The following is a 24,612-nucleotide window of genomic DNA, read 5'->3' as shown; positions in this document are numbered from 1 at the left end:
TTACTACTGTTGCCAACTGCCAACTCTCTTTTATACCAAAAAAGAATGTAAATTCTATCACTCCACGAGGAGTCGGAAAGAGGCAAGGAAGGATTCCACCTCGAGTGTCAGCGGGAGCAGTGGCCCTGCTGATGCTTTGATTTCAGACTTCTAGCCACCAGAACTGTGAGAGAATAAAATTTCTGTTGTTCCAGCAGTAGGCTCATAGACTCTGAGAAGTGGCTAGTGGTTACCAAGGGGAAGGGGCATAAAGGGGCCCAATAATTCACAATCACAATATAAGTTGGTCACAGGGACGGTAGTGCAGCATGGAGAATATAGTCAGTGATTCTATAATATCTTTCTGCGTTGATAGATAGTGACCACACTAGGGGGGTGAGGATTTAGTAATACGGGTAACTGTGGAACCACTGTTTTGTACATCTGAAACCAACATAAGATTGTATATCAATGATACTGCGATAAAAAAAAAACTTTGTTGTTCTAAGCCACCCAGTTTGTGGTACTTTGTACAGTAACCCTAAGAAACTAATGCATTCTGAAATAAAATTCAGGATGTATTTCATTGAACAAACATGTTTGTACTTAAGCAACTATTAAGTATTTATAACAGTCACCCAGGCACGCTGGCCAAATGGCAGATTGCCCTTGCAGCCTGTTTTTGCTGCCTTTTGGGTGAAAAGCAGTAAGCACCCTCAGCTTTACTCCCCCGCCTTGGTTCCAATTCCTGCCAGGTGCTGAACACCTCCTCTCTTTATGCAAATATGTTTGTTCATTGAGACTGACGTCTGACTGCAAAACAACAAAATTCCCTGGGAAGACATAGGGAAGTTCAGTCTGTCCTCAGCTACGTCAACAGTTACAGAGCCCCGGGATGGCATTTCCTCAGACCTGCCCTTCTTATGCCCCCACTTCTTGCTGTTGTACAGAGACCAGGACAAAGCACTGCCACCTGCGTCCTGCTCTCTGTGCAGCACTTATTCGCTGTCTCTTGTACTCATGTTTATGTATTTCTTTGAACATTTTTTTCATAGGCTGCTATCTACCTGCAAAGAAAACTTTGTGAAAGGTGTCATACAGACACAGTGAGGCCCACAATGCCAAGGCATATTACCCTTTCCTCTGGGCTCTCTTCAAATACAGCATTCACTCCACACTCCTTTTAAGGCAGTCAGACATCCTTTTTACTTAATTTAAATGGCAACTGCTGTTTACAACAGCAACTTAGCATTACAGCCCCTTTGTACCTTGGAGAATTTTTTCATTACTCTCAGTTGCCTCTAACTGACGGATTAGAGATAACTTTGGGAAAGGTACCTCAAGTGCCACCCCACAGAATAAAGAGAAGGAGGCAGGGTGGGAAGACACAAGGGAAGACAAGCCAGGGGAGTGGGGGGAAAGCAGGCAGGGATGCTGGGAAGGAGTTAGGTAGGGACGGGGGGAAAGGGAAAAGAAATAAAAGACTGGAGAAAAGTGAGAAAACGGGGACATTATATTGGAAGTACACTCGGAATAATAAAGCGGCATGGTAAAGTCCAATAAAAATGCAATGTAGTCTTAGTTACATTAAGTAGGTATTTGGGTCTTGTGGATGCAAAAATCAGTTGGTACAGGGGTCCCTTGGCAGTGCCACCAGAAGCCCATTGTAAGCTATGCAGATTAAAGTGGGCTCTTTGGTCTGCTGCGAGGACATTTTTATGCTATGAGTCACTGTCACCCAACCAGTCCTGGTGTTGTTACCCAACACCTCCACAGCGCTGTGCCATCCGCACGCAGTGCCGGGGGTTGCCCACTCTGGCTCGATCGGTTCTCGCAGTAGGGCACCTTTCTAAGATGTCAGATAACTCCCATGGGTCCTGCTTTAAAAAACACAGGAAGGCATCTGGTGACACAGGCAATCTCCAACCTAACAGTGGTCTGTGTTCCAAGAGCTCATTTCAGATGCTTTTAGTTTCCAGCCACTGTGAGATGCAGGCTCTGCTCCTGGCTGGCTGCGTGGTCTCAGCAAGTCCCGCAGCCTCTTTGTGCCTCAACTTCTTTATCTATAAAATGGAGATAATAATAGTATTTCCTGGAGTCCTGGTGAGGATTAAATCAGCTAGTATACATAAGACACTAAGAACAGTGCCTGGCATGGAGTAAGCCCTAAGTAAGTGTTCCTTGAAAAATGACAGCAAGGCCAGCTGGCTCCCAGGGCCTAGCTAACATGCACACTGGCTCTCTAGGATGAAAAGCAGTGCTCACAGGACTCAGCACAATGCTGGGCACATACGAGAGACTCAGCACCTATTTTTGAGTGGACAAAGGAAGCAGAGAACAATGAAATGGGACAAGAGCTCACTTGTTACTAACCTCACATGCTATTCCTTGAGAATCAAGGCAGGTTCGATCGGGAAGAAAGCAACTTCCAATGATTCTGAAGAGGCTGGGAAATGTCAAGGGCTTCAGAAGACTCAGAGACAGGCTCTCTACATTCTACCTACTTCATGTAAAAAACACGTGCACTTCTTTTCCCCGCAGCATTTTATACAAAAGCACCACCCTTGGTCATAAGCGGAGCCTACTTTCTTCTTCTGTTTTATTGAGGTATAACTGAGAAACAATATTGTATTAGTTTCAGGTATAAACATAGTGACCACACATTTGTATGCATTGTTAGTCTAAATGGTAAGTCTAGTTACCATCCGTCACCTTGTGAAGATATTACAATATTATTGACTATATTCCCCATGCTGTACATTATTTTCCCATGACTTATTTGTTTTATAACTGTAAGTCTGTACTTCTTAATTGCCTTCACCCATTTTGCCCGCCTCCTCCCAACTTCCTTCCTTTCTGGCAACCAACGATCTCCTCTCTGTCAGTCTGGGTTTTGTTTTATGTGTTTGTTTTGATTTTTAGATTCCACATATAAAGGGAAGCATGTGGTATTTGTCTCTCTCTGACTTATTTCACTTAGCATAACACCCTCTAGATCCATCCATGTTGTCACAAATGGAAGATTCCCTTCTTTTTTGTGGCTGAGTAGTATTTTATTGTACATATATATATATATATATACACCACATCTTCTCTATCTGTTCTCCCATTGATGGACACTTAGGTTGTTTTCACATCTGGTTATTGTAAATAATGCTGCAATGACCATAGGGTTGCATATATCTTTTAGTGTTTTCATTTTCTTTGGACAGATATCCAGTTGTAAAACTGATGGGTCATATGCTAGCTCTATTTTTAATTTTTTGAGGGACCTCCATACTGTTTTCCGTAGTGTCTGCCCCAAGTTACATTCCCACCAACAAGTGCATGAGTCTTCCCTTTTCTCCATATCCTCACTAACACCTCTTACTTCTTGTCTTTTTGATAAAAGCCTTTCTGATAGGTGTGAGGTGAGGGGATACAGTTTCCAAGTGCAACATGCTCACTGCAGATTTGTATCGTTGGAGAAACTACATCTCAACTTTTTTGATTGAGCACTTAATCTGAACAAAGACTGAACACTCCTAATACATGTGATATTTGTTTTTAATAAATTATATTTGTTCTACTTTAGTGTGTTTAGTAAAAACACAAAAACAGAAAATTTTAAAGGATGAGAGAAAACATACATATTCTAACACTGGCTTCTGTATCCCAATAAATTGTCCTGAGCCCTTCACTCTGAAAATCATGACTCAGGGATCCCAAGCCAAGTAACCTACAGTTGGTCTGGCCATGTGATCAACCACGGCCAATAGAAAGTGAGTGGGAAGTGTCCTTTCTGGGGCAGAAGCTTTTCAGAGCCAGTGTGCATTTGCTACTTGATCCTCTCTCCCTGGCTGCAGTAACTAGAGGTGATCTAAGGGGCAGAGCAGAGGCTCCACAGCCTGAGAACTGAATGAGGACAGCCAGGAGCAAGGACCCCACCTGAGCCCCCCACGCAGACAGGCAGCATGACAGTGAAACAAACCTTTGCTGTTTTCAGTCCCTGAGATGTGGGGGGTGTTTATTGCTGCAGTATAACTTAGCCCATCCTAACTAGCACTGTCATTTCCCTTAATGTTGCTATCCCAAATGAGCCTGAATTAATGAGGCTGAATGTAATTATATTTTAATGCTTGGCATGCTCACCCATCAAAACCAAAGCACTCATTTTTAGAGAACTCAGAAAATTCTGAATAGTTCAATCTCTGCCTTCCACACTTCAGCATAGCTTCCGTGCACTATGAAAACGCTTCATGGGGTCAGTGTTGGAACAAATGACGGCCAGCTCTGATCCTCATGGTTATTTGTGATTCCAGGTGTGCACACACTGATCCCTACCCAGTGACTGTCCTGAACAAGTGGAAGGTACAGACAGGCTCTTCTGTCCCAAATGACTCTTGTTTGGTTTGGAAACTTTGAGACAAATGACTTTCTAGTGACTAAAATGGGAAGCTGCTCTTCAAACTGACTGTGGGATCTTGGCACAGCTGAATTCAGGCCTATGTGCCCTAATGGGAGAATCAGCTTATGCCCGGTACTGCTGTTTACTCTGGGAAAAACAACAACAAAAAAAGACTTTTCACACCCTGCCCCCAGTTGCATGATGTAATGCTTATGTTCTTGGTAAAGAATATTCAACTTCTGACATCACAATAACCATGAACATTACTCACAGTAAGCTCACAAGCCTGGCAAAGCACGTTCTGTACCCTCTTTATCACTAAGTCAGCACTGGGTTTAAAAATAGCATTGCTCACACACCCAGGGTACCACCGATTCATTAATGGCCGAACAAACACTGTTCTGGACTCCTTGCTTACATGGGGCTTTAGGCTGAGAGTCCAAAAATTGAGACAACAGCATTTGTCACTTCCCCACTAGGGGTGTTATGTTGTACAAACTTAGAAAGAGATCTGCAGACCCTGAAAGGAATCCCCAAAAATTACAAAGCCAGGATTTAAGATACCTCATCTGTGACCCAAAAATAACCATCCTAAACTGTAATTAGTGAAAATACCTATAAACTTGGGAACCATAACATGTTGAACATACCAAAATAAAGAGGTCTACCATGTAAGTGACATTTGCCTTCATGAAATCTGTAAGTAACAGTCTGAGGTTTTTCACTGTGAAGCGAAATCAAAAGGTTATTTGATTCTAGATGCCTGATTCAGGTTCTTTACAGAGAAACATCCTGGGAGCAGAGAATGCTTCCATAATTTATAGGTATCCTTAACAGTATATAATGCCGTTTGTTCAAATTCTGTGCTCAATAAACAATCGAATCTCTTACTGGGATTCCAGAAAGAACTTTCTGGCTAAGAAGGAAGTGCCCTGTATATGCATGGCTAGCTTCTCTGGGATTCTGGGATTCGTCTAAATGATTCAGATTGATCCATCAGTCTTCTGATTAGTGAGTATGAATCAGTCCTTCAGAACCTCATAATGCTTGATACGAATTTATGAGGTTTAATCTCTAAATCTGCCAAAGTTAGAGTTCCAGAGGCTGTGGTGTGCATCCTCAGGTTATCTGCTGAAGGCCAACCAGGTTCAAGCACCCCCCCGCCCCCCCGAGAGCTGTAGGAAGGCTACTGGCACTGCGAAAAGGTGGTACTGCTTTTCGAGAAACCAACAAGATGACATGGGTGATAGGAGAAAGCCTAACTGACCACCTAAGGCAGTCGTAACTGTTACCGACTGAATGTTGCAAGGTTCAGGGGGAGGATGGAGCACAGAAGAGAGCATCCCAGGAAGGAGGAAGTGAAGCACAGAGGACAGCTCACCAGAAGACATGCATCGGGGCGAGGGAATAAGATCAGACCTGTTCTTATTTCAGGTTTACAAGCCATCCGCTTCCCCCATAGGACCTGGAGTAATTTACAGAAACAATATAGAGGTAGATAAAAAAGGACCAAGCCATTTGGAGAGAACACGAGGAAGAATACAGATGCCTGACTACAGCTGGGGTCCCGTAGGGCGTGGCAGTGGAATTTGGAAAGAGGCTGGAGGGCCTTAGCGCCTGGTTTCCATTTTATCTTGCAGGTAGCATGGAGTCACAGGAGGTGTTTGGGAGGGGAGGAGTGGAATAGTCTGGCCTCTGAATGGAAAATGGGCTCATGTGGCAAGGGCCCAGAGGCCACCAGCCCACCTGGAAGAGCATCTGTGAGATAAGATCTGGAAACAGGTGGCGTCAGTGGGGATGGAAAGCAAGGCCACAGACAAGAGTGAGGAGGAGCAGCCTGAAGGCCTCAGCGGCTGACGGGGGATGTGAGGGGGCAGGCGAGGACGCTGCCATGATGAGGAGTCGTGGTGACAGGTGACGGAGGGGGTGGAGGCTGGTCTCTCTTGGTGCCCTCCCCGGCTTGCCGTGGCAGAGGAAGGCACGCCCTGGCATTCATTGCCAGACCTGGTGGGCGGTGGGCCTTGGAACACAGGTGCTCACAGGGGCTTGGCTTCTGGGCTGCCAGGAGCTGGGACCACAGCAGGTGGCCATAGCAGAACATGCTGGCAAAGACCCCTCCGGCCTTGCGGGTGCTCAGTGAGTGTCTGCAAGGCCAGAGCCAGTCTAAAGCGAAATCAGTTCTCAGACTGGTCTGTGAGTTACTGTCTTCAGTGGTGCGCTCCAGCCCAAGTTGGGAGGACACCATCAGACAACATAAACTTTAACCCCTGGGCTGGGCGCTGGGAGGGACATGGACCTAGAACCCTCGCGTGCAAACACACAGCAACCCACATAGCAGTACACGGGCCCACCAAACAGTCTGGCCAGTGAGGTGCCTCTTCTCACACACATGACATTCATGGAACATCCAGGTCTCTGCTTCCTCTGCTGGCTGGATGCAGGGACCGAGCTCTGGCTCTCTCACCAGCAGCAAGTATACTCAATTTACTCCTCCACACGGGCTGAGCAGACCCGGCACTGAAGGCCCTCGGTGTGTCAGTTCTCCAAATGTGAAGGGCAGAAACTTCTCTGCTGTCCTGCACCATACAGCTCTCAGCTGCTTGCCTTGTGGTCCCGGTCTGGCCAGCCAAGCCTTTTCATACTTTTTTAGTTAAGCAGAAAATGAAGCTATCAGTTCCATTTCTGCTCTCAGCATGAATCCACTTCCCTTTTCTTTCTTGGCTCAAACTATATGGCTTACAGGATTCCCACCGAGTTCTTCAGTGACTCTTACCTTGCTAAATATTTTTCTCTTTTAAGAAATGCTGGATCCAAATAAAAGGTGGGAGAAAGTACAAGAATACATTCTAAGGGGCAAACAGAGATACAGGAAAGGTTAAAGGATAAGCCTATTGATTTCTTATCTCCCAGATTTTGCTCCCACAAAATGCTAGGAATTATTGGGGAAGGACATCTATGGAAGTGAAGTCAGCAACCTGCTTTCCATACTTACTCAAGCTATAAAATCCCATTAAGCCACCAGGAATCCCTGAATGATAAGCTCGAACACCAGTTAGTTCAAAAGTAGAAATCACTCTGTAATTTGCTCATTTCCCTTGCTCTTCATCTAAAACCAGGAGATGAAAATTGCTGGGAGCCCACCTTTCCTCTGCACTGGAGCAAAATGAGCTGATGATGGTCAGGGAGGGGAGCACACGGGGATGAGGGACACGCCAGCAGCCCAGGGCCTGCAGATCTGGTCTCCACTGAACAAAGAATTTAGTGCGAGAAGCTCCATGTCCCATTGATCCTGGGCCACGTGAAGTGATCTAAGCTACAGAGCTGTGACTTAGCCACAAAAGAGAAAACAAATGAGGAACAAGATGAGCCCTTTTTTAATTGCAGGCAAAAACCTGGGAGAAGTTACCAGAACAAAGAAAAATAGTTGGTTTGCTGGGAGGTGGGTTTCCTTTGACTCACAGGCAATCTTTCCCACTGACTTGACAGCACAGCCCCCCTGCTCCAAGACCGATGTCAGTGCATGAGGGGGAGCTGCCCCTTGAGTTTTTAACCTGTGACAGAGACTGGAAACAAGCCTGAGCTAGGGACATGCGAGCTGGCTCCCGCACATGAGCTTCAGAAAGGACTGGAGCTCATGCGGAAAAGGGCCAAGGCAAAGGACCACCTCAGGTCAGAGCTTAACAGTCAGCCCAGCCGCTTCCCTGAGCACCGACCACGCAGATTTGGGCCACAGAAAGACCGAAGACCTCATTCCAAAAGGAATGAGAGCATTACTGGGTCAACTGACAAAACTGGAATACAAACTGTGGGTTAGATAAAAACATTGTGTCAGCACCAAGTCCCCTAAAGTTGCTCACTGCAAGGTGTTATGGAGGAGAGGCACCCAGAGAGGGACTCATGGTGAGGCTGTGCTGTCCACCAGTGCTCTGGGCAATATTGCAATCTCTGTGACCTCTTCTGCCCATGGGTGGGCACTGGCTGCCAGTACTTGAGAATGTGGCTAGTGTGACTCTAAGGACCTGGTTTTTACATTTCATTTCATTTCATTTTTAAACAGCCACTTGTGGCTAGTGGCCACATGGCACAGAAATAAAGGGCTGTTCATGAATAACCTTCTTGCAGATCATTTAGAAAAAGAGCATTATATGTAGATGTAAATACATATATGCACATATACACATGTGTGACAATGAAAGAGTGAAATGAGAGCAGGCATGCAAATGATAAGGTACCTGGGGTTAGATGATAACCAGTGAATCTGGGTAGGAGGTACGGCACTCTCTCTGTGTTATTTTAACTGTTGCAAATTTTCAGTAACTTTAAAATGATTTCCAAATTAAAGATTTTTAAATTTATGAGTCTGAACATTTATTTATTAATCAATGAAAGATAACAGGATCCAACTGGAACTTATTTGCAGGGAGAAGGCCGGAACTAGGAAGTTCAAGGCATTCTTAAATTTTGAGCAAATTGGATGGATCCCACAAACCCTTGATGTGGCCGCAAAGCATTGCTCACCCAAGCCCACTACGTGGTGCTTCTTCCAGGGGCATAATCAATGCTTCTCTCCCACCACGGGCCTTCCCAATTCTTCTCACCTGACTGCTAGCCTACAGATGTCCAGGAAGACTGGCCTGCAATGGGAAGGTCAGGGCAGCTTTGTCAATAACAGCTTTATTGACATTTAGTTCACATACCATGAAAGTTACCCTTTTAAAATTGTGCAGTTCGGTGTCTTTGTTTTTGGTATCATTAATATACAATTATATGAGCAACACTGTGGTTACTAGACTCCCCCCATTATCAAGTTCCCCCCACACACCCCATTACAGTCACTGTCCATCAGCATAGCAAGATGCTATAGGGTCACTGCTTGTCTTCTCTGTGCTATACTGCCTTCCCTGTGCCCCCCCCGCTACATTATGTTGCTAACCGTAATGCCCCTTATTTCCCTTCTCCCTCCCTTCCCACCCCCGCCCTCAGTCTCTTTCCCTTTGGCAACTGTTAGTCCATTCTTGGGTTCTGTGAATCTGCTGCTGTTTTGTTCAGTTCAGTGGTTTTAAATAGAGCTATGTGGCCATGATCACTAGCTTCAAAACAGGTCCATCTCTCTGAATAGAACTCCCACACCCATTAGCAGTCACCCCCCATCTTCCCCTCTGCCCCAGCCCTCACAGCCACTACCTACTTTCTGTCTCTGTGGATTTGCCTACTCTGGACATTTCACATAAACGGCTTCATACATTATGAGGCCTTTGTGTCTTGTTTCTTTCACTTAAAAATGTTTCCAAAGTTCATCCATGTTGTAGCACATCAGCATTTCATTCCTTTTTATTGCCAAATAATATTCCATTGAATCGATCTAGCACATAGCTTATCAATTCAGTGAGTGGACATTTGGGTTGTTTCTACTTTTTGGCTGATATGAACAACGCTGCTATGAACTCATGTACAAAAGCCTGAGTGGACAAATGTTGGTATTTCTCTAGGGGGTAACCAGGAGTGGGACTGCTAAGTGGTGTGGCAACTCAAGGTTTGACCTTTTGAGGAGCTGCCATGCTGTTTTCTAAAGTGGCCTCCTGAAGTCCCCAAGTCATTCCATACAGCAGTGCCCGTTAAAGCCCATAGAAGGCAATTCTATAGAAATGGCTGCCCTTCTGTCATTCTGTGAAATACCACAGCCTACAGTCAAAGCAGAACTCAGTGTTTGTTTGGTTTGAGGTAAATAGATCAGGGAAGCTGTGACTCGCTTGGTGCCAGCAGCATGCTTAGCCTTGTATCGTTCCGGAGAATGAGCCAGCACCTGGCATGGCAGACGAGGTCTGGCACATCGCGCGCCGATGTCAGATGAAGGGGCTCTCTGTGCGTGGTGCAGCTGCAGCAGGATGCAGGCTGGCACTCCCTCTGACTGTCCCCTCACCACGGCAAAGCTGTTTGTGCTTCTGGTCAATGCCTCGGGTAGAGTTATTTACTACCGCCCACAGACTGCAGTCCTAAAAATGTCTGCTGGGAAACTTGCAGAGAGAAAAAAATCTGGAGAGGGTGAGGATGAGAAATCCCAAGAGCAATTAGATGCAGAGGATATCAGAGACTGTCCTTCGGGGCCTGTCGCCTGTCAGTCCTGATATACTGCAGATGAGCGCAAAGACCCATCCCCAGGACTGAGGCCCAGGAAAGCAGCCAGGCCTACCACACACGCAACTAGTGATTCGGCAACATGTGGCCCCTCGCAGAGGGCGGCAAACAAATGCCTGCGCTTCATGTTAGGGTGCTGGACTAAATTCCTAAGCATAAGGACAAATTCCAAAGCTACACAAGCAAGTTTTGAGGCTGGGGTGATGGGCTGGTAAGGCAAGACGGTTTCTGAAGACATGAGAAAGAGAGAATCCTGGAACGGCTGGCTCAGCATTCGCCTCTCCTGAAAGCACCGGGGAAGCATCTGCCCCATCACAGGCCACGAACCCTTGGCCCCCCTCTGCCACCTTCATCTCCAGCTTCGCGCTGTCCTTGCCATGTTTCACTCATCTTCCACCTCTCCCACCTCAAACAGCACACTTTATTGTGAAGACTGCTAAAATAAATTGTATTCCAAAGGCAAATTGCTACCTGTTTAATAAGAAACTGCAACCACAGTCCTGTGTTGTGGCGATGGGGAAATGGAAGGCAGGAGGCTTGAGACCCTGAATATGTCTTACCTTGCACACAGTCTGTGCACCTGGCCCCAGCTAATCTGCACTTTCCAGCCTGTCCTTTTTCCACAAGCCCATGGATGTTTAGCAGTTCAGTGTAACTCTGAATCCCATGTGCATTCATCCTTTGATTCCCCATTCAATAAATATCAATTAAGCACCATCATTTTCTTGGTGCCTTTAACATGCTCAGCCTTTTAAAATCATAAATAACTGGACCTAGCACCGGGTAATGTGAGAAAAGTTTGAGGAAACAAGTATATGAGCGTATTCTGCCTCAACTAATCCTCACAATAGACCTGTGAGATCACTATTATCCTTACTTTTCAGAAAAAACAAGAGACTCCAAGAGACTAACGGGCTTAGCTGTCCAAGGTCACGTGACAGAACCAGGGTTCAAATGCATGCGAGCTTTACTCTAAGGCCTGTATGTTTTCGTTAATAAATAAATGACAATATTTTAAACATCATACACTCTTATTCAGGCATGACACAATTATTTGTAAAAAGAAAAATGGAGTAGGAGTTAGGAAATTTGGTTTCAAGTCTGGCTTTGTGTTGACTTTGAGCAAGTCACTTAATATTTCTGAACATAGGTTTCCCTGTCTATAAAGGAGGCAAATGTTTTACAAAGGGTGCTTAGTATCCTTTGAGTTGTTGATACCTATTATGGAAACAGGAGAAAAAATTTTGAGATTAATTCAGTTAATTAAGAAATGCTGGGTTAAATCATATGCAGCTGTCTTCTTTATTGAAGGATTTCTCAGAGCCTTTAACACACTAGTTAACACTGAATCTCCAAGAGGGTCACATAATATACTCTGTGACCCAAAAGAAAAGGAAAACTTTTTTTTTTCCCTCTATACAAAGCATTTAATGGCTTTTGGTCAAGGTAGAAGACTGGAAAATATTGGACTGGATAATCCCCAAGGAATCTTCTAGCTCTAATAGTGAATAATTTTCTGAGTCTTCTTATCCCTTCAACTAGAGGGCACACCTTCTGAGGGGAGGATGTGCTATTCTGTGAGGTCAGGAAGGTGCCTGCCAGGCAGAGGCAGCTCTGAATGCTCAGAGAAACAAAAGCAGCCAGCGACAGCTACGCTGCGGACAATTGCTGCTAGAAAGCGGCACCCAAGTGCAACTGGGCTGGTTTTGTCCTTCAAAGCAAATATCCTTAAGCATTAAGGAGATTTTGACCTGTCCTGACTGAAGAGAAAGAACCAATGTTGTTTGTCCACAACGCTGCAAATTCACATCTAAGGAAAGTATGAGTCTTTGGGGTGGATCTGTGGCTTGGTAGTTTAACAAATTGGTGGCGATGGCTTGCTGAGGGGCAGTGCGGGCCGGCCTGCCAAGGCCTTCACTTCTCCGGAGGCACCTCCTTCCGTGGCGTGCAGCAAGAGGGGGCCCTAACTTCAGAGGCCCTGACAGGCCTCTAGGAGGGCCAGGAGACCTGGCTGGGCCGCAAGGGACGGTTGTGCATGCCGGGTTGGAAGGGTGGAGAAGAGGGCGACAAGGCGCAAAGGCAAAGGGGCAGCGAAGTACAGAACGTGTCTCAGGAACACTGAGTGCAGTTTTTAGAACAGAGAGTAACTTCCAGGTCTTGTAGGCAGCTTCAAGGGTTTCCCATGAAACTCCTTTCTTTTAAAAATAGACCCATGATTTTCCTTGAGACATTTTTAAAACATGCCTTTTTAAAAAAGCTTTATTGAGATATAATTCACATACCATCTGGTTCACCCTTTTGAAATGTAGAACTCATTGGGTTTTAGTATATTAGCCAAGTTGTGCCTTGATCACTACTACTTCCAGAACATCCTCCTCACCCCCAAAAGAAATCCCACACCCATTAGCAGTCATTCCCCATCTTCCCCTCACCCTAGTCCCTGCTAACCACTCATGTACTTTCTGTCTTCATGGATTTGCCTGTCCTGTCCTGTTTGACACATGCTATCACCCAATGAACCTAAGAAGTGTATCATTATCCCCCTTTTACAGGCAAGGAACTTCAGTGTTGGCGAGGAATAGCTAATTGCCAAGAGTCGCATGTGACGGAGACAGGATTCAAGCTTGGGTCACTGAGTCCAAAGCCTCGCTCTGCCCACCTCACCATGCTGCATTTTGCCAAGGTGAATAGCTAGCTTGCAAAGGCAGAATGGCTCCTATGGAAAAAGCAGCATTCCCTGGACAAAGATCGCTGACCATGTAAGATGCTGGTGTCAGAAGTCGTGTTAAAGGCCATATTACCAAATCCCTTCAGTTTACACAGGAATGAGGAGAGCTTCAATGCAATCGACTGACCTGTCCACAAACCAAGGCAGTACGGCTGCTGGGAACGTTTACCCCTCTCATTTTACAGAAGACAAGCTGGTGTATTGTTCACTGCAATTAGTTAGGAATCAAAAGGCAAATGGAGTTCCCCCAATTGTGGCATACAGGTCGACAGCCTTCAAACACACCGCCTCAGATCCAGATCCCAGCTAGGAGTTCACTCCAGCCAGTTATAGCTCACATTCCTCTGCACTTAACCTGCAGTTTCTCCCCCAACCCCAGGAGTGCTCTGAAAAGTCCCACCAGGGTGTGACTGTTCCAAGATTCCCTCAGAGCTTTTGAACTATTTAGCAGGAGCAGGGAGTTCTGGATTTAGTACGCACGTGGGAGCATAAAGGCTAGGGAGACTTAAGAAAACTTTCCTCCCCACTAATCTAAGTGACTCTATGGGGAACCACTGGAGAAGGGAAGGGAAGGAAAGCCGAAGGCGAATGAATTCCCTTTGTAACTATGGGGTCATAAGTACTCCACGCCGGGGGTCTTCAATGCCTGCTTATTAACGTCTCCATGGGGATGTCCTGTCCCAAACTTGAATGTCCCAAGGCAAGGTCTTTACTCTGTTCTCCACCCCATGTACCTCCTGCTTCTTTAGCTTTCCCTTTCTCCCATGACTGCCCTGTCATCACCATTTTCCCAGTGGCCCAAGCTAAACAGCCTGCTTGCCTTCCCAGCCTTCTCCCAGCCCCTGCCGGGCGGTGCCCGGGCCTCCTGGCCCTATCTCCTCACCCACTCGTGGGCCAGAGTCCACCTCCTCCTTTGCATGCTCAGAAAGCTGTCCTAGACTCAACAAATGTTTACTGAATCGAGAGGTCAGTCCCACCCACTACTAGCTAAGTCTCTGACAGTGAGTAGCAGCCAAGACTATTTACACACAGAAAAAGAGAAAAAGGGCAAATGTTTGACCTCACATGCACAGGTCACAGAGAGGTTATTAAATAAAAGATAGAGCCAGGAAGAGCAGAGCAGATGGGGCTGTGAGCGGCGCCCTGCGTGTAGTCTGCTGGAACGGAAGGCACACTGAGACGCAGGGGCTACTGCCTGCATCTGCAAATTATTAATTATTTCGGTGTAGTTCCTCTGAACTCCCCATCTGCTGATGGCTACCACCGTCAAATAATTACATTCAAATGGAAAAACCTGTGACCTGTGATGTGTTCCAGTTGTACCAAGTTAGACACCCTCAGTCCCCAAGCCGTGCCTCGTGCACCACTGCCTGGAGCAACCTTGGTCCCTTGGCCGCCCTTCCAAATCAAGACCACCTTTCAAAGATCAGGTCGAATAAAGCATCCCTGGTCATTTGGGATCTCAGGGCTCTCTCTCTGTGCCTCTCTGATGGTGCTCGGCACAGATTACCTTGCATCATGTGGTATGTTCAGTTGCTTTGTTTAATCTTTTCTGCAATGAGTTTATAAGTTCTTGGAGAAGAGAGAGCTTGTGGTTGATGGGCTAATGCACTGCAATACCATATAAATGAGCATTCACTACTATCAGCCACCAGCACTTAGTGGTGTCCCTCGGGGCCCCCACGTATTGTGCACACATGTGACACAAGCTACCAAATGTGTGGAAGGCTGACGAGCACTTTCTTTTGACCTTCCTTCTCTCCCTAACCTCTTCTCAAGCTGAAACTCCTGCCCTCCATGACCCAGAAATTCCGGCTGACTATCCATCTGCCTGCTTACAGCTCAACCGGGCAAATCGCCCCTTCTCTCCACAGCATCCCCTACACTGTTTAGGGTCTGGTCTGCAGGAGTGAAGGGGGCGAGGGAAGGGGCGGGGCAGGCACCACTCTGCCATCAAGTGTTTCTGTATGACACCCCTCATTTGTCTCAGGGTTTAGAAAAATCGTAAGACTTGATGAACCATTTACTTTTCTGTGAAATCAAAATGATAACTAAGAATAGGAAAAAGAAGCAATTTTAAAATTATATGGGGCATTGAGCCAGAGCCAGTGGTGACACAATGACAACAGTCATTTGTCCGGGGCTGGCCAAAACGTTCACAGGGATGTGTTCTTTTTCAGGGTGAAACAGCATCTACTAATGCCTGGCTGGGACTCCACTTCAGATGCTGAAACATCTCACATGCTCTCTCTGAAGCCCTGTCCTCCGGTCACACATTCCAGGTGACAGACTGAGCGCAGAGGGTGGGGCCGAGGGCTGGGTGCCAGCACCTTTCACCAGGCATCTGCATACAACTGATCCAGCGAAAGACTCCAAGGGAGACAGACCCTCCTGCGTTCGGAGCACAGGTCTAAACCGGACATTCCCATCTTCCCAACCCTGGGGTCTCAGGGCCCTTTGGGAGCATCGGGGAGGCACACACCCAATCTCAGAATAAACTCCGTCCACCTGGACCCACAGACCCAGCTCCCCACTTCCTCCTCACATTCGTTAATTTGCGCCATTTCTCTAACTGAGCACTGAACACTCTAAAGATAATTTGGGCTCTGAGGAGTAATGGCAAACAAAACCCCGTTTAGCATCTTTTTAGTAAAGCATCTAGAAAATTCTGCTTGTGTTTTTCACTTTTACTCTTCCCAGGGCCCCTTTAGCAGAGGACAAGACCATGCACAAGGGCAGCAGCAAGCACAGGGTGACCAGCTAGCCCCGACCTCCCCTGGGTCTCGCTGAAAATCCAGACTGCATGGACTTCTCCTTTGGGCTCTACGCCACTGCTACCCTTACGTTCTAGACCCACTCTGTCCAAAGCGGCAGCCACTAGCCATGAGCAGCAACTAAATTAAAATTAAATAAAATGTAAAATTTAGTTCCTCAGCAACACTAACCACATCTCAAGTGCTTAACAGCCACCTGCAGCAAGTGGCTACCATTCTGGAGAGTGCGGCTCTACAACATCACAAACAGAAGGTTCTACCAGACAAGACTGCTCTAGATGGTGAGATTTAAACTTGTGGGCAGCCAATCTTTTAAAAAACTGACACCTTGTTGTCTTGAACAACATATATTGCCAAACCTAATGGACAAACTACCTTCCCTGAAAAACCCAATGAGGTAAAAGGTCACCTTAGAGCAACACCCCTCAGACAATAAAAACACATTCTTCAGAAGCTGGTCAGCTTGTCTGGGCTCCTTCTCTTTCTACTTCCTAAACTCTCAGCCTCGCAACCAACTCCCACCCTCCAGTGGAAACTAACCAAAACACGTGAATGACTCTTACTTCTCTTCTGGAGTTCGTCAGTCACTCTAAGGCATGGTACCAGGAACTGTGTGGCTTCAACAGAAATTTGTTTTCTCAGTTTTGGAGGCTAGAAGTTCAAGATGAAGGTGTCAGCAGAGTGGTTCCTTCTGAGGCTGGCAGGAAGAGTCTGTTCCTGGCTTCTCTCTGACCTTCTGGTAGTTTCTGGCAATCTTCAGTGTTCCCTGGACTGTAGACACATTACCCCGACCTCGGCCTTCATGCTTATGTGACATTCTTCCTATGCGCATGTGTGTCTGTGTCTAAATCTTTTTCATAATGATGCCAGTCATATAGGATAAGGGTGCCCCATCCCAGGATGAACTCATCTTAACTAATTACACTGGCAATGACCCTCTATCTAAACAAGCTCACGTTCTGAGGTACTGGAGGTTAGGACTTCAACATATGAATGGGGGTGTGCAGGTGAGCACACAATTGAACCTGTTAAGAGGCCTACAAAGCCTCTAAGAAAGAGCACCCTCCTGGCACACCATCTGTTTTCCATTATCCTATTAATATGAAAAGATCCCAAAGAACTTACTAGCTACTCAGCTTTGTGGAAGCAGGTGGTGACCCCAGGCAGAAGCTTATACCACATGAGGCTATTTCTGTTATGCATCAAGTCAATTCCAACCCACTACACTGGATTTAACAAAGTCCAAACACCAAAACCAGAAGCTAGACTTTGGCAGAAGCACAAAAGGGAAACTGTCACAACTGCCACGGTCACAAAACACAGCGCCAGTGAGACCCTCCCTGCTCACCTAGCCAAGCTGCCTCACTGCACAGGTAAACTCTCCAGGCAGCATGGCAAACCCTCGGAAAAATCTCTCCCCACCCAGACTCCTTAACAGAGAACTTGGTTGTCATGGTCATCACACAAAGCACCACCTGAGTTTATCAAATGTGATCACAAAGAACAGAAAGTCATCCCCCAGCACAGTGCACCCAGAAAGCTGCTTTGGTTCACAGCCCAAACGTTGGGGTTATGAGACACAAGAGAGTTATCTATAAATTCAGCAGCACAGAACAGAAAAACCAACAGGCTCTATGCTAGAAAACTTGGTTTGAATCCTAGCTTTCAAACTTACTAGATGAAAGCGACCGGACAAGATCATTAACCTCTCTGCGCTTCAGTTTACCCCTCTGTAAAATGGGGAGAACAAGATCCATATCACAGTATGGGAAGAAAGGCTTATTGGTGGCCATCATTCTCATAACTACCATTTACTGATCCCGATGATAGAGTCACGCCTCCTCCTGGGAGGCTGTGGGGTAAGGCACCATAATTATCACCAGGCTCTGAACGGGGAAACCTGGGCTTAGAGCCCAGAGCTGGGTCTCTTTGATGGCAAAGCCATGCTCCTAGCCATGTGACGATATGCCCAGTACACAGCAGGAGCTCTATAAAGGCTCATTCCCTCTGCTTCTCACCTCCTCAATCTGTGCTCTGCCGCCATCAACCACTCCTCAAATCTGCACAAGAATTGGGGAGCATCAAAAGTCATTTAGAATAATTATCACCTCTGTCAGGACACAACTATTATCTCATCTGACACTTCCCCAAACCCTCTTTCATAACCTCTTATGACAGGCCATTCCTGAGCTGCTGGTGGTGTCCCATGGATGGAGTGGTTTGTCTGGCTGTTGACCTACTCCACTCTTTCTAACTAGTTAGCCTCTATACAGGTGACACTGTCCCTGGGCAAATGGTGACTTCTTGGTTATGGTCTCATGGTTTTCAGTTTTAACAGTTAGGCTTCGTCCCCGGGAGTGATTAAAGATAGATATTAGCACAGTTTTCCACCCAATTATCCTATTTACAAAAATAGAACTCTCCTCTGTGAGTGTTTCAAATAGAGTCCTTAATTTCTGAAGATGTCAACCTTACCAGGTCGATTCCTAGAGCCTCAATCAGTGAGCCAGAATACACATGGTAGGCAATGGAATATAACCTCAAACTATCTCTTCTTATATATATGTATAGTATTATATGCGTATATATATATATATACAGACACACACCAGTCTATAAAGACTGTCTGATGAGCATGTAGAACAGCAACTCTGCTGGGTGTTCTGGGTTGTAGCACCGCATGGAACCACACCAAAAGAGGGCTAGAATTCCATTCACTGAGTTGCATTTTGATGTTATGTCTTGAGCTGCCACTGAGAACTGCTGTAAGAAAGAGCTGTGAGAACCCAGTTGTCCAACTGCTGTGGGGATGCTGAGCACCCTGTTCATGCTACTGCCCAGTTTCTCCTAGATCATGAAGTCCATATGAAAATTTAGTTTACAACTAAAAACTCTTTGCTTCTCTTGGACTAGCATGTCTTCCTTCTCTGGCAACAAGAATTACTGATGTGACCATATTTTCCTTGTCTCGTAATCCTATGAAGCTCACAGACAAGGAGAAACTCAGTTAAAGCAATGTGGAGGCCTTGTTATCTGCATATCTGTGATTCTCTTTCCCCCTGGCTTTGAACTTCTATATTTATTTGTATTTTTCCCAGTCCTGTTCTTAAGTTCTTTTTTGTACTGTACTGGTTATTATAGCATATGTGGTTATATGGTACAACAAATCATAATTTGTAGAACAAGGTGAGGTATAAATAATTAAGGGAACAGAACTCAACTAAATTACCATAGTAAATACAACCAAATTTAGAGAATGCTATAGTTAAAAAATGACAGAGTAAAAAATAAAAAATTCGTATGTTAAAGCAGATACTCTAAGTTGCCTTCCTAAGAGCCATTCCTGCTCTCTCCTCTGGCAGAACCCTGATTTGGCTCAGATGTCACCCCCAACATCACCACCCCCTCCAACTACCTCCCGTCTTCCCCGTGTGACTCAGGAGCCAGTCTTGATTAGTCTTAGCTAGTAACTTCCTGCGCCTGGACTCACTGATCTGGGCCGGGTATGGTACTGTAAGCCAGAGGAGATACGCTGGAGGCTCTCGGGAGGCTTTCCTCGTTTGATGAATAGTTTATTTGGGTGGATGGATGGATGGATGGATGAAATTTCTGCTGGGCCAACCACACAAGTATTACCATCACTAAGAGTTAGGCACTGAATGCACCCTTCGGGAGACAGGAGGAGAAATGAGAAATGAGAAGGGGCCACAGGGAGGCAGGTGCCCTAAGAACCAAAACACTCCTCAAAATTCTCCTCTAAATGCAGCTCTCCAAATCTTTCTTTGAACCCCAGAAGGTCTAGAAGGTTAACCTCTGATAAACGCCCAGAGAAACTAAAGTACCAAAATTTTCACCACTGTATATGAATAGCTCTTGCTCTTCCACAAAAGAACATGTTACAAAGGAGGGAAGGAGGTCAGAAAAGCCTACCACCCATTTCCAAGCAACCAAGTGAAGTAGCTTCCACTTTCAGGACAGTTGCTCCCAACAACACTGCCTTGTTCATCTGCTTCTCTCTTAGAGACACGCATGGGCACACAGGCTCAGAAACCATCGCAAACTTTCTCCGACTCACCTACCCCGCCCCACAGACACGTTTTCTTCTGGGGGAACAGGGACTGACGTCCAGGCTGCTGTTGCGCCCCAGCCCCTCCCTCACCGTCTCCCTGCTTCTGCTGCCCCTGGATGTTAGTCGTTTCCCACCAAGCCTTGCTCCGCTTGCATCAAGGACTCCAGCATAGATGTCCCGGAGACACAGTGGAGTGTCACGGAGCTCTTCTCCATCCTCCAAGTGATCTTGCACATGGCAAAATAAAATCAGGTTCTTCCGTATTCTGGTAACCCCACCTGCCAGACTGCAGGTGTCCTGGCGTGAAGTCTGTCGTGGTTGCTCATTCCACAAGGCGGCTGCGTGTGGTTTTCTCACCTCCGCTCGCTTCTCTCCCTTCTGAACTGCGGAAAGCCCATAATCTTCCTGAAAGCACCCAATGCTAACTTCTCGGGGTTAGACTCACGATGCCCAATATTCCCTCAGCACTAGGATCTTTAGGCTTCTTTTCCCTCTGAGGACAAGATTCTCCAAAGTCATCACCTGTAAAGCAAACTCTTTCACTGACCCATATTTCCTCACAGCAGAAACAAAAACAATAAACTGCCGAAGCCCGTGGAGAACTGGCCACACCTGTTCTGCTGAGATGTGAGGGGCTTTCCCTCAGCGGACTTTCTGGTCTGGCTGAAAAATCCCTTTACTCCAACACAGCCCAACACCACTGCTCTGGGCTGACTTCTGCATGCTCGGGTCCCCTTTAATCCCAAAGGGGGCCTGGGGATGACGAGCAAGGCAGACACGAGCACAGGTTCATCCCTGCAACTAGGAAATCGACTCCGAGTCCCACAGAAGGATGTCTATTTACACTTGGAGAGCACAGGGGGGCATTTGTCCTGAGGTCCTTCTGATTCTCTTTCAAGTGATCCAGACTGCGCGGTTGTGTTTTCTATGCTATTCTCAGCTGAACCACCGAGCACAGGGCTTTACCCACATTGGGCCTCAAATGCTGCTGAAAGGCTGACTGCTGTGAGCTTGGGAACGGTGGCTGCCTTCACGGACAGAGGGGAGCAGCAGTCGCAGGCATACCCTTAGAGAGGCCTCTGGTTTAAGCCGAGGGGCAGGTATAAAAACCCAGCTTCCAAAGGAGCTCAGATGGAAGGGGCTGGCTTGTCAGCTGAGCTGGAAGAAAGAAAGGATGCACAACCACAGCAGACTCCCTCCATCTCATACTGTTCGCTCAGACCAGCCCCGACTGCGGACAAGGAACACCCTGGCACTCACCTGAGACTGAGCGTGTGAGAGGGGACGGGGGAAGATTAGTGGAGAAAGATACCAATGCCATGAGTGGGAAAGCAAATCCCAACTTGGGAACATGCAGACAGGATATCATGCTCAGCATGCATTTTTCCCAGCAAGATAGTAAAAGCCTTGTGCATCATAGTAGGCAGAATGCTTGAAAAAAAAAATGTTTTTAGGTTGACCACAATTGGGAAAATGCAAAAATAAAGCTTATACATACCTATGACTCTTTTAACACTTCTGAAAATGACCACTTGGAGGGATGCAGGACAGGGTATTTGTGCACATGTGCATGCACACACCCCAACATGACCCTAGTCACCCACCCTGATCTAGCACAGTACAAGCAGTTAAAAGGGTGAAACTGTTCCTTTAATTATGCCAGTTGTGAGATGGGGAAGGCGCCAGTTGAGGAGGCATTTAAAAGCAGATTGCCCCATTTAGGGAGATATGATTCTTGGAAGGGAAGACTGGCACTTTTCCTAGACTAAAGGTTGCATGAATAACCAGGGAGCAGGAGGAGGACAGCAGCCCTGCCCCTGGGCTTCAACCTGACCTCAAAGGCAGGCGCCACACTGGAGCCAGACGTAGAAACAGAGGGATCAGGGAATGCTGGAGGCTCCAGGCTGCTCTCTGCTCCAGTTTAGGATCCCATCCCGGTTCTCTCAGAACCTACTTTTCACTGAGAGACACCCTGACTCGGGCCTGAACTGAAAGGCTGGAAAGAGGAGTACTGGGCCTAAAGCCCTTTGTCCTTTAAATTTCAGACCCATTTTAAGAACAACAATTATATTATGGAAGTCCTCCGTAACAGAAGGCATGCAAATGGTAGACACTCGGCAAGTGTTGTCACCGGAAGCTCTGGGTCAAGGGAACACCCCTCTGAAGCTTCATTCTGCACAGGGAGAGAAGAACTGGGCATATTGGGGTCTTTGCATGGAGGTCATGAGGCACAGAGCTAGAGCCACAATCTTCAGACACATTCTATTCTACCAGGTCTAGCACGTGCACTCTCAGAAGAATTTCAAAGGTCACCTAGTGTGACTGTCCACGTTATGCAAGATCCCCCTCTCCAGCGGTCCCATTGGAAGGTGCTCATCTTGAATACCTCCAGCACTAGAGGATCACTGTTCCCCAGGACTGTCCATTTGTGGGGAGATTGCAGCATTGTAATGTTCTTCCTTACAGTTTGATTAAATCTGCTCCCTGTGGCTTTCAAATCACTGATTCAAATTGGAGCCACAGCTACCTTTTCTAAAAAAGATCCATCTGCCCTTCAGATACTGCTTCTATCTCATACAGTTCAATTCTCAATTAATTCCTTTCAGGCAAATGTTTCCTTACAGCAAATACATACTCTTTCGAATCATGTTCTACCTTGCCCATCTCTCAGGCCCAGACACTTTAGGGAAATCAGTCTGTCTCAGTCAGCCAATGAATAAATGAATCAGTGAGCCTAATCAATCTCTCTTTCTCCTACCCCCAAACTAAACATGCCTAATAATATAAGGGTAATAATCATGTTAAAAGTCACATATTTTGAACAAAATTCAGGCAATATAAAAATTCAGTGTTTTCACAGCAGCAGATTCACAGAACCCAAGAATGGACTAACAGTTACCAAAGAGAAAGGGACTGGGGAGGATGGTTGGGAAGGGAGGCATAAGGGGAAAAAAGGGCATTATGATTAGCACACATAATGTGTGTGTGGGGGGCACGGGGAAGGCAGTATAGCACAGAGAAGACAAGCAGTGATTCTATAGCATCTCACTACACTGATGGACAGTGACTGTAATGGGGTGTGTGGGGGGGACTTGATATGGGAGGAATCTAGTAACCACAATGTTGCTCATGTAATTGTATATTAATGATACCAAAAAAAAAAAAAAAATTCAGTATTTTCAGCTTTTAAATCCTTGGAGAGTGACCCAAAAGTCTCCTGCAAACACACACACACACACACACACACAGTCTCACCTATTTCTATAAAATATCTTTCTTCATACATGGACACTAAAGAGAAATAATCATTTCTTATTTAATATTCTTTTTCTGACATTTAATTGTTTCCCTTTTCCTACAAAATATTTGTTACTACACTTTATTTTTTAGAGCAGTTTTAGGCTCACAGCAAAACTGAACAGAAGGTACAGAGATTCCCATATACCTCTTGCCCTCATACTTGAGTCAGCTCTGCTCTCTAAAATATTCTTTAGGCTAGCTTGAGACCCGAATCTTAGCTGATACCACCTTGTTCTATTATTATATGTGATCTGTGTCCACACTACTACCTTACAAAAACAATTTTGGAACATGCTCTTAATAAACTTGGGACTTTTAAAATACATATGAGCTGATCAATCACATTCAAAATCCCTGTTCCCAGGCCCAGAACGCCTTTACCTAATTTCTTGTCTCTACCTTATGCATGTTACCAAACAGCCTCCAATAATAATAGAATCTAGGGCTCAAAATCATCCTCCTGAAAAGATAATGAATCTCCTAGACACATGAACAAGCAACTCTCAGTCATTTATTCTAATGTAAGAAAAAGTAATGTTGATCATCACAAACCATATATATGAAATTGTTTTTACTGGGCTGTTAGATTAACACATGACTTTCCCAGAGGAGGAGGAAAAAAACACCCCCTAATTATGTTGTGCCTGGGGTAAAATAAAAATCAATTTATATGTGCTAAACCACATTTTAACTCTAAAAAGTAGAGGTGGCCTACATTCATTCAGTAAGTATTTACTGAATATCAAATGTCTGCCAGGCACTGTAGTAGGTCTGGAGACTTCGAACTGAAAACCCACTCCTGCCCTCATGAAATATCACTGGGGTGGGCGGCAAAAGGAAACTAAATACATACAGAGATCAGCAGGTCACAGCTGCAGATACCACTTCACATCCATGAGGATGGCTATGATGAGAAAGACAGACACGTGCCACAACGGGCATGAACCTTGAAAACACGATGCCAAGTGAAAGAAGTCAGTTGCAAAAGACCATGTGTTGTAGGATTCCACTTATATGAAATTCCAGAATTGAGAGTAGACTAGTGGTTTCCAGAGAAGGAGGGGAGGTGGGTCTGGGGAATGACTACTAATGAATGCACACAGGGTTTCATTTTGGGGTGATGAAAATGTTGTAAAATTAGGTAGTGGGTGATGACTGCACACTTCTGTAAAGATCCTAAAACCACTGAACAGTACACTTTAAATGGGTGAATTATATCTCAATAAAGGTGTTAAAAGTA

At 45.9% G+C, this 24,612-nt stretch overlaps 1 protein-coding gene across 21 annotated transcripts in view; it reads right to left on the bottom strand.

The window, feature by feature from the left end:
* Window positions 1-24,612, bottom strand: part of HIPK2 (homeodomain interacting protein kinase 2) — a 174,892-nt gene that overhangs the window by 130,226 nt on the left and 20,054 nt on the right. The window contains exon 2 of one of the 21 annotated variants that reach the window (XM_073238358.1): window positions 1,907-2,042. The exons of the other annotated variants lie outside the window; for them this stretch is intronic. The gene's annotated coding sequence lies outside the window, so the exon portion shown is untranslated. The remainder of the gene's footprint in view (window positions 1-1,906; window positions 2,043-24,612) is intronic. 21 annotated transcript variants of the gene reach the window in all.

The sequence above is a fragment of the Manis javanica genome, chromosome 6, assembly GCF_040802235.1.
Source record: "Manis javanica isolate MJ-LG chromosome 6, MJ_LKY, whole genome shotgun sequence".
Classification (NCBI taxonomy): Eukaryota; Metazoa; Chordata; class Mammalia; order Pholidota; family Manidae; genus Manis; species Manis javanica.
The sequence above is the reverse complement of the archived record's forward strand: the minus strand, read 5'-3'. Positions and strand labels throughout refer to the sequence as shown.